The sequence below is a fragment of the Octodon degus genome, unplaced genomic scaffold, assembly GCF_000260255.1.
Source record: "Octodon degus isolate 3935 unplaced genomic scaffold, OctDeg1.0 scaffold00019, whole genome shotgun sequence".
Classification (NCBI taxonomy): domain Eukaryota; kingdom Metazoa; phylum Chordata; class Mammalia; order Rodentia; family Octodontidae; genus Octodon; species Octodon degus.
In genome coordinates, this window is record NW_004524595.1 from 12,518,351 (window position 1) to 12,527,598 (window position 9,248).

Genomic DNA, 9,248 nt, shown 5'->3' on the forward strand with positions numbered 1-9,248 from the left:
TATTTATTTATTTGGTACAGGGTCTTGCTACACAGCTCAGATTTGTAGTGATCCTCCTGTCTCAGCCTCCCCAGCACTGGTATTTCAGGCATGTGCCACCACGCCCCTTTTTGAAGTGGCAAGGTGCACCTGGGGTTTCAAGGTGCAGTGCGTGAGATACCAGGGATCAAAATCAGGTCCTTGCTCTTGCCAGGCAAGTGCTTAGACCACAGAGCTGTCTCCCCAGCCCCTGAGGTCTTTTTCTTTAAAAACAAAAAAAGTTAAAAAAAACTTTAAGAGCCGGCAAGATAGTTCAGTGGACTAAAGCACCTGCAGGTGCAGGGGCTGGGGTTGGATCCTCTGGAGTGCCATGCCAGCCCTGCCCCCGGGGCACACTGAGTTGGTGACTGAGACTGGGCATGGTGGCACGAGCCTGTAATCCCAGTGCTTGGTAGGCTGAAAATGGGAGAATCACTACGAGTCCAATCTGTGTAGTGAGAGCCTGTAGACCCTAAATACATAAAAAAAGACATGTTCAATTCAGTTATTGGCAAACATTAGTGTGTTTAAAACAACTCACCTTTTTAAAGCTGGAAATTGTATGAAATCTAAATATAGATTTTTTTTAAATGTAGATTTTTATAAAAAGCTAGCAACACCCCCCAAAAAAAGCTAGCAACCAAATAGAGATAGGCTGTAACCACAAAATCAACATCAGAATTTGAATATTTAGATAGAAAAGCATGCAAAATAGTTCACTGACAGTTTCTGTATTGATTACAGATCAAAATAGTAAGATTGTGAATACCTTGCTTATTTTCTTAAATATGAGATTTAATGTTATAGATCTATTTGAATATTGGATGAAAATTAATTTCACCTTTTTATACTTTTTGTTTGTTTTGTGGAGACAGTGTCTCCCTATGTACTTAGTCTGGTCTTGAACTCACTGTGTATCCCAGGCTGACTTCAAACTCACAGCAAGCCCCCTGCCTCAGCTTCCCAAGGGCTAGGATTACCAGCATGCACCACCACTGCCAGCATCTTTTTACACTTTTAGCATGACAACTAGAACATAGCAAAGCACACCCTGGTTCATGTCATGAGTGCATTGGTCGGCGCTGCTCCAGGATGCCTGGAAGTTGAGGTTCTTCCCTGGCTTGTCCTCTGGAAGTTGTCCCTCAGGAGAGCCATCCTGGGAAGCCCTCTGGGACCTGTTCATCATCCTGGCTCTGCCTGTGGCATTTCCTTTTATCTGTCCTAAACTCGTTGCTTGACCTCACCGGCTCAGTCCCCCAAGCCTGAGGAAGCTTGGACTCTGCCCTGTTGCCCTCCTCCACTCCTTGCCCCACCCATTCCCAGCCACTCCTCCTGTCCTACTCCCACCCTCAACCCTTGGCAGTGGGATCTTGGCCTGTAGAGGCGGCATGGACCTTTGTGCATCATGATCTCCTTTCTTTTCCCCAAGAAAGTGAATCAAAATCTAGGTCTCTTTCTAACTTTTGTAGCAAAGTGGTAGTTCTCAATTCTTCTCTAGGAGTGCCATGGGAGCCTCAGTCCTCTAAGTTCAGCTCAGCAGACACAGGTTGTGGCAAGAGAGAAGGGAAACAAAGGCACAGGTGATTGAGTGAGGCACAGGGCAAATACGAAAGCACGTGTGTGATATTATGAATTTGTGAATGAAGGATGGACGCTGCTTCACGCTGGAAGTAGCATTTGCGCAAGCTTGCAGGCTCTTCAGTAACAAGCAGAGCTTTTCCAGAGGAAAGGCCCATTTGCACCATCTGAAATATTTCCTGTGTGGATTAAGGTTCCAGTGGAGCCACTCAGTAGGAAAAAAAAGAAGTGGTGCTAGGCAGTAGAAAAATGCCTGGGGTTCCACCTGTAAGGTTGGCCGGGTGGCACCACCAAGTGATGTCTGTCTTGCCCAGAGGAATGGGAGGGCAGAAAGGAAAGAGGAAGGTCACAAGAGCTTGCTGTTACGTAAGTACTGCGGTTACAAAATCCACCCCAGCAAATGCTTGCCAGTTCATGGCCTACACTGAGTATATTTATTAACTCAACCAAACCCGTAGGAAAGTGGGCTGTAAGTGCAGAGAACAGAGGGAAAGAGAGACTCAGGATGGGGTGCAAAGGAGCTGCGCTCCAGGCTCTCCAGTTCCTAGGTTGGTAGTGTTGAGCCAGTGACCCTTTCTAGGGCTCTGTTCCCCCATTTGTAAAATGAAAGATGTAACTTAGAGGCTCCCGGAGGTCCTGCAGCTGTGTAACTGTGTAAGGCATTAGTGGTAGCAACTGCAGGGAAGTGGCGAAGGTGCCACTGTCACTGAGCTATCAGAGTTCAGGATTTAAAACCAAGCCACTGTACAGAAACTGCACAGACAGGGCAGGCTGGATTTGGCCAATAGAACCAGTCTGTGGGCCCTGAGCTGGATGGATTTCATTAGCGTGGACAAAAGGAGAGTTTACCTGTTGAAAATGATACCCTCAATCTTTCTGTAAAGTGGAGGAAAAAAAATCTTTTAGTTTAGTTTTGTTTCGTTTTTTGGTGGAACCAGAGACTGAACTTAGACTCTTGCGCTTGCCAGGGAAGCACTTATTCCATGAAGCCATCTCCCTGGCCCCTAAAAAAAAATCTTTTGTAAAACAGGAAAATCCTTTTTATTTCATTTTACTATTCAAATTGTTTTTTATGTGAGCTGCTTACATTGGGATCCCAAGGATGGTGCGTAGAGGAGGTGACATAGGGAGGAATACATTCTTGCGGCTGAGGGGAAGCTGTCAGCACTCCTGGCGGCCTGTGCAGGGGGACCAGAACACCAGGGTTTTGCTCTTTCCCTTTTTTAGTCTTGAAAGCAAATGAGCTGATCATAGTATTTATACAGGGATGATTTACATCTCGTGTTCCCTTATGATGTCAGAATTTTGCAATAGGGAGGAGTTGATCCACAATGGATTTCCACACCCCAGTGTACTCACCACTGAAATGGTGTCTGTAGCTATTTATAGAATAAGACAGAGCCTGTATTAGGAATCATGGCTCAGAAATGAGTTTGGGGAGCCGAGGACAGGTTCTTGGGGAATGTCATCGGCGCTGCCTCAGTCACACAGGGATTTGGAGCGTGATTGAGCCAGAGAAACTGTTCTTCCTCAGGACCGTGGTCTGACAGGAGAACACAGCACATGCTTCCTAAGGGATCTGATGTGACTGCTTCACCTGGACCCCTGGCTGGGGTTCTGAGAGTTCTGCCCAGCTTGGTCACAGAGGATAAGAAAGAAGGTGCTGCATCCGTAGCTCCGGAATCTCAGGGCTCAGCAGCGCATTCACTCCTTCAGTCTTTTGTTCCCTCTTTCATTCTTCTCACTGATGTTTATTAGGTGATTCTTGTCTGCCAGGGACCTCCTTCTAGGACCTCACTGGCCTGCTTGAGAGAATTTAAGGATTTAGCATGCTTAACATGCCACAGCTGTTTAACTTTTTTTTCTTCTGGTGGTACTTGGGATTGAACCCAAGGCCTTGACAGTGATCCATAGCCTCAGCCTTTTTCATCTTGAGACAGGAGCTCACTAAGTTCCCCAGGTGGGACTTGAACTTGGGATCCTCTTACCTCAGTCTCCCAGAGTGCTGGGATCCCAGGTGTGCACCACCATGCCCAGAGGAACTAAATGACACAGGGGCAGGCCCTGCAACAATGATGGCTGTTGCTTTCGTTCCACCATTCATCCTGCGAATGTGCTCTGAGCCAGGAATGAGTACCGGGAGGAATGAAGTACAGCCTGGTGTCAGAGGAGCCCCCTGCCCGCACAGAGGGGGTTAATCTAACGTGGCAAGTGCTGCGGTGGCTGAGCCTAGGACCTACAGAGACTGACAAGCATGAGCCAAAGGGTGTGCCGCCACTGTGGTCCCCAGGGAAAAATGCCCCAGTATCCATCTGCTGTAGTCCCCTCCTGTGATGGCTTAGCTTGGCCCAGGCGCTGGCTATGGCTGTGGGACAGCAGCACCAGTGATACGTGCTACAGCTTGACAAGTGCTTACATACTGGGACTTGCCCTTGTGGATTAGTTTTTCCTGGAAGCGAGCTGCCATTCAAGATCAACCAGCCACGTGGAAAAGCTCCTCCGCACCACACACAAGAAAACTGCACCCTTGGCCACTGGCCTCAAGTGCTCAGTGTGTGGGGGCCATCAGAGCCTTCCACCCCCACAGCTTGTCCCGCCCCTGGGAGGGAGAACTGTCCGACAGAACAACCTGTAAAATTATGAAAAGTAGTAAATTATTGCTGTCTTGAGCCCTGTGCTTTGGGGTGGCTGAGCCTGAATGGTTGCCTAGGAGTTAGGAAGGACAAGAGCAAAGAAGGGCATCCTAGAGGTAGAGGCAGAGGTAGCACAGCATATTCAGGTACTTGGTGGCTAGGCATTGAGGCAATGTGGGCAGAGGCAATTGCTGGGACTGAGAGGCTGGCCAAGGCCAGAGCTGAGCATCTGAGGGTGTCAGGAGTTGGCAGGGTGACTGTGAGTTTGGATGGTCCACTAAAAGGACAAAGGACGGATAGGACTAAAACCGGATGTGCTTCATTACAGCAGAAGATATCGACAGACTCATTAAAGGGAAACGTTGCATGGGGCAAGGTCTGGGGGCAACCAAGAGAAATTGCTGTTCCCGAGAATCCTCAGTGTGAGTCCTTTCCTGATGGAGCATGCAGGACACAATTCTCCATTAATGTGCCGCAGTGACACGTTTGAAACATTGCCAGTGAAGGAAGTACCTTACAGGCACAGGGCCTGTAAATCTCACTGTGGACTAATGCTTAATGCTACGTACTTTAAAAAAAAAAAAAAAAAGTATCCATTTAGCTAGGCGGTAATGCCCAAACATTTGGTCAAACACCAATGTAGATGTTGCCGTAAGAGTTTGTTTGCTTGGTGTTTGTTTGTTTGCTTGTTTTTAAAGATGTGGTTATTTAAATTTAACTTAAATCAGGCTTGGAGTAAAGCAGATTACCCACATAATGTGGGTAGCATTGTCTAATCAGTTAAAATACCTGAAGAGCAAAGTTGAGGAGATGCTTCTCAAGACTGCAGCATAATCAGTGACTGGAGGGTTGCTATGCATTGGCTCAATATCTCACCAAACCTCACAACAGTCCTGAGCTGAGCCAGGTGCCGTGGGCTGGAATCAACAGCATCTACCTGAAGAGCCTTCTTTAGTAGCCCTTTCCCCTTCCCCAGAAAGATGCTGGGCCAGGAGCCCTATTGTCATCATGAGTGGAGATCAGACTGGAAAGGGGCCTAAAGACTGAATTGATGCATATTTTAAAAGGGTGGAGAGCTTTATTCAGAAGAAAGCAGCCACTGGCCCGGAAGGCCAGAGAAAGATCTGAAGAGAAGAGAAGCGGAGATGAGAGAAGAGGGAGTCAGCCTGCATGGAGGTGCTGGAAGGAGGCATGGGAGAAAGGCTTCCCTGAGGACAGGACTCCGGGCTAGGGTAATAATGGCAGGGGAGTCTGACGACCTCTCTCTGTGCCACCCCTTTGTATCTCATCAGAAAAAGACCTACATGTATATATTTATGCTTCATGTCAAGACTTTGTTTGGGGGCTGGAGAGATGGCTCAGTGGTCTAAAGCACCTACTTGAAACAAGCTTGGCAAGGCACAGGGACCGCGGTTCAATCCCCCAGCACCACATGCCAGCCAGCCCCGCCCCCTGGTGGGCTGAGCTGGCCACACACACACATACACACAAGAAATAAATAAACAAATGTTCAAAATAAAAAATTTTAAAAAATAAATAAATAAATAAATAAATGTTAATAAAATAAAAAAAATTAAAAAAAGACTTTGTTTGGGCAAAGGGATGCACTTATGTGCCCTCTGGACACCCCACAGAGCTGGGAGTGGTGATGCAGTGCTTGCCCAACTGCAGTGCGCATACTCTGGGAGACTGAAGAGGAGGATTGTAAGTCACCTGGACAACTTACTGAAACTTGTCTCAAAGTAAAAATAGCCAGGGAGATGTCTCAGTGGAATAAAATCTTCCCTGGAAAGTGCAAGGCCCTGAGTTCAATCTCCAGTTGTGCAAAAAAAAAAAAAAAAAAAAAAAAAAAAAAAAAAGTACCATCAAAATAAAAACAAAATTTAAAATTAAGGGCTGGAGATATAACTCAAGGTGAAGACCCTACATTCAGACTTCAGTACTTCAAAAGCAAAAACAAAGACAAAACTGGCTTCAAGCAAAGCAGCCCAGATTTCTTTGTCTTATGGTGTCTTCCCCACAATCTAGAGATAAGAAAGGAAGCAGAGATTAGAGAAATTTTTTTTTTAATGTATTTGGTACAGGGTCTCACTATGCAATTCAGACTCATAGTGATCCTCCTGGTTTCAGCCTCCCCAGTGCTGGAATTACAGGCATGTGCCACCACGTCCAGTCTTAGTGGCCATCTTAGCGTGCCCGGATGCAGGGCTGGGTAGGCATGTGGTGCTGGGGATCCCTGGTCTCTGCACTTGCCTAAGCTCAGCTTTAGGTCACACAGAAGTGGCCCTTAGAGAATTTATATAATTAGCCAAAACCTTTTGTAGATGGGAAGAGGATCGATGGATGAACAAGAGGGTGGGGAGGAAAAGGAGAAGGGAAAAGGACTAAGATGTGATACGTATGTGCCCCCTGTCCCCATGATGAATGTGTTCACTATGTATCGCAGACATGTGGCAATTATACATATATAACTTTCCCAGGGTACCGTATCTGATAAACATCAAAACCAACTTCCCATGAGCAACCTGTGCTGGCAGATAGCTACTAGGTACAAAGGGGTTGGTTCCGGTGAGCATTAAAAACACGCAGACTCTTGTTCTTATGATGGCCATGGCTATTGCCAGACTCCTGTATGCAGAGGGCCTTCTGACTGCCCACGTCACACAGAAGTGACTCCGGAGCTCGTGGGCAGTGAATCCCATTTTGTTTATGTCTATGAAATATACTCTCCAAATTGCCCCCTCATTCTGCTCTCCCTGCTTGGTGAGCCACCTGCTGCCTTCTGAGCAGACCCCTCTACGGCCTCTCTATTCCGACGTCGTTGGTTGATAGACACTTGCTGAGGGCTTCATCAAGGGTCAGCTCTGCAGCTTGAAGCCAGCACTGTGGTGAGAGCCCCGTAGGTCCTGCCAACACCAATCTGTCTCCCAAGAGTGGCTTACTGAAGTGAACTTGGAGGATAGCCTTCCCTCTTTCTCCTTTACAGCATGTCCTGATTGAAAAGTTCTATTGTTACAAAATAAAATGAAGCATACCACTGCAGAGACTGGACCACAGAAAGAATATTTGGCCAGACAAGGAAACTTTCCTATTTTTGTCCTATTATAATCCCAAAGTATAAGAAACATATTAAGAATAATATCTGCCACCTGTCTTTACCAATCTTTGAACTTCTGTACTTACTTCAAATGAGGTATGTGTGAAACTCCTTTGTGCCCTCCCCACTGTGCTCCCTGTCTCCCTCCTTTGGACTTGTTGACATTTCCAGGACATGTGTGTGCACTTTCACTACATATGTGTATAAAGATACCTGATTGTTCTGCATGTCTTAACTGTTGAGTGAATAGCATGGTACTATACCTAACTTCAGCAACTTGATGCTTTTTGTAATCTTCCATTATTTTGAGATTGAGATTAACACATATAACTCTCACTCCTTCATTTTACCTGTATAGTGTTATATTTTGTAAATTCTTAGTTCTGTTGTTAAGCATCTGAGCTTTTGCAAAATTTTTGTTTGTTTGTTATGATACAATGCTACATTTGAGGCTGGAGATTGGGGCATGGCAAGTGACCAGGCAATTAATTGGCTGTGACTTGTCAATCACAGACAGCTGTCGCATCACAGCCAGGATGCGGACACACAGCAGCTTCAGGCCCTGTGTGGGACGGCCCAGGTCTGATGTCAAAAAAAGATATAAATGCTGATGGCTGCTGATCTTGGGGCCACTGTTGTCTCATCTTTGTAGTGGCCTTCTCTGTAGGCAGGGTATATCTCTCTTTCTTCAAAGCACTTCTTTCTTTTTTTTTTTTTTTTGGTGGAACCAGGGATTGAACTCAGGCCCTTGTGCTTGCCAGGCACTTATTCTACTGAGTCATCTTCCTGGCCCCTCAAAGCACTTCTTTTTTTAAAAATTTTATTTATTTGTGTGTGTGTGTGTGTGTGTGTGTGTGTGGCCAGCTCAGCCCACCACGGGGCAGGGCTGGCTGGCATGTGGTGCTGGGAGATTGAACCGTGGTACCTGTGCTTTGCTAAGCTTGTTCTAAGTAGGTGCTTTAGACCACTGAGCCATCTCACCAGCCCTCAAAGCACTTCTTGAGCACTTCTTTTTGTACTATTTTTCTTCTTTCACCTTCAGTAAACATTAAAGTTTTGCATGCATTGGCTGCTCCATCCAGTTCTTCGAGCAGGATAACAGGAGAGTGGAAAGGACCACTGGACACCTCACTGTCTGGTAACACCATGACCGGCACAACAATGGGGTATACCTATACATGGACCCATCAAGGGGCTTCTAGAACTGTGTCATAGGAGGGAGTACTTTGTTGAACAAAAATCCTGGGCTGATTTTGGAAATGGCAGCCAGCTCAGGATGTGAGAGGTGGGCACAGCAGGGTCTGCTTTCAGCCTCCACCTTGGGAGGTGTGTGACTTGGGCGAGCAGATGTGACCACTTGCAGACTCCGGCAGAGTCGCACATACCGTTCTCACTGTGAATCACGACTCCCTTCCTTGGATCTATGGTGGAAACAGCAGTGATATGGAGGGTTCCGATGAGTCACCGTGAGTGTGGCAGTGAGGAAACTAGGAAGGAAGGAATGACTGCCTACAGAAGGGGAAATGAGTTTATCCTGTGGAAGCCGGGAGGACAGACGTTCCATCAGCCTTTGCTGGTAACAGGCACTCAGAAGAGCTCTTCTCCCACTTCTGTGAATTTCTCTGTTGGACTCTTTTGTGAGCTTTCTTCTGTGATTTGTTTTGGCTAAAGAACTGCTGGGCAGGGAGGCCCAGGAGCATCTCACACCTGTGTCCGGAAGCCAGCGATGGCTTCAGGGGGCCCTTCCCCTCCACAGACCAATCCCATTTTCTTATATGGTGTTTTTTAACTCCCAGAGTGGCAGAGGCCATAAAGACTCTTGAGGGATAGGCGACAGGGCACAGACCTCTAATGGCGTCACCTTCACTAAACCACCTTCTTTCCTTCCTTCCTTCCTTCCTTCCTTCCTTCCTTCCTTCCTT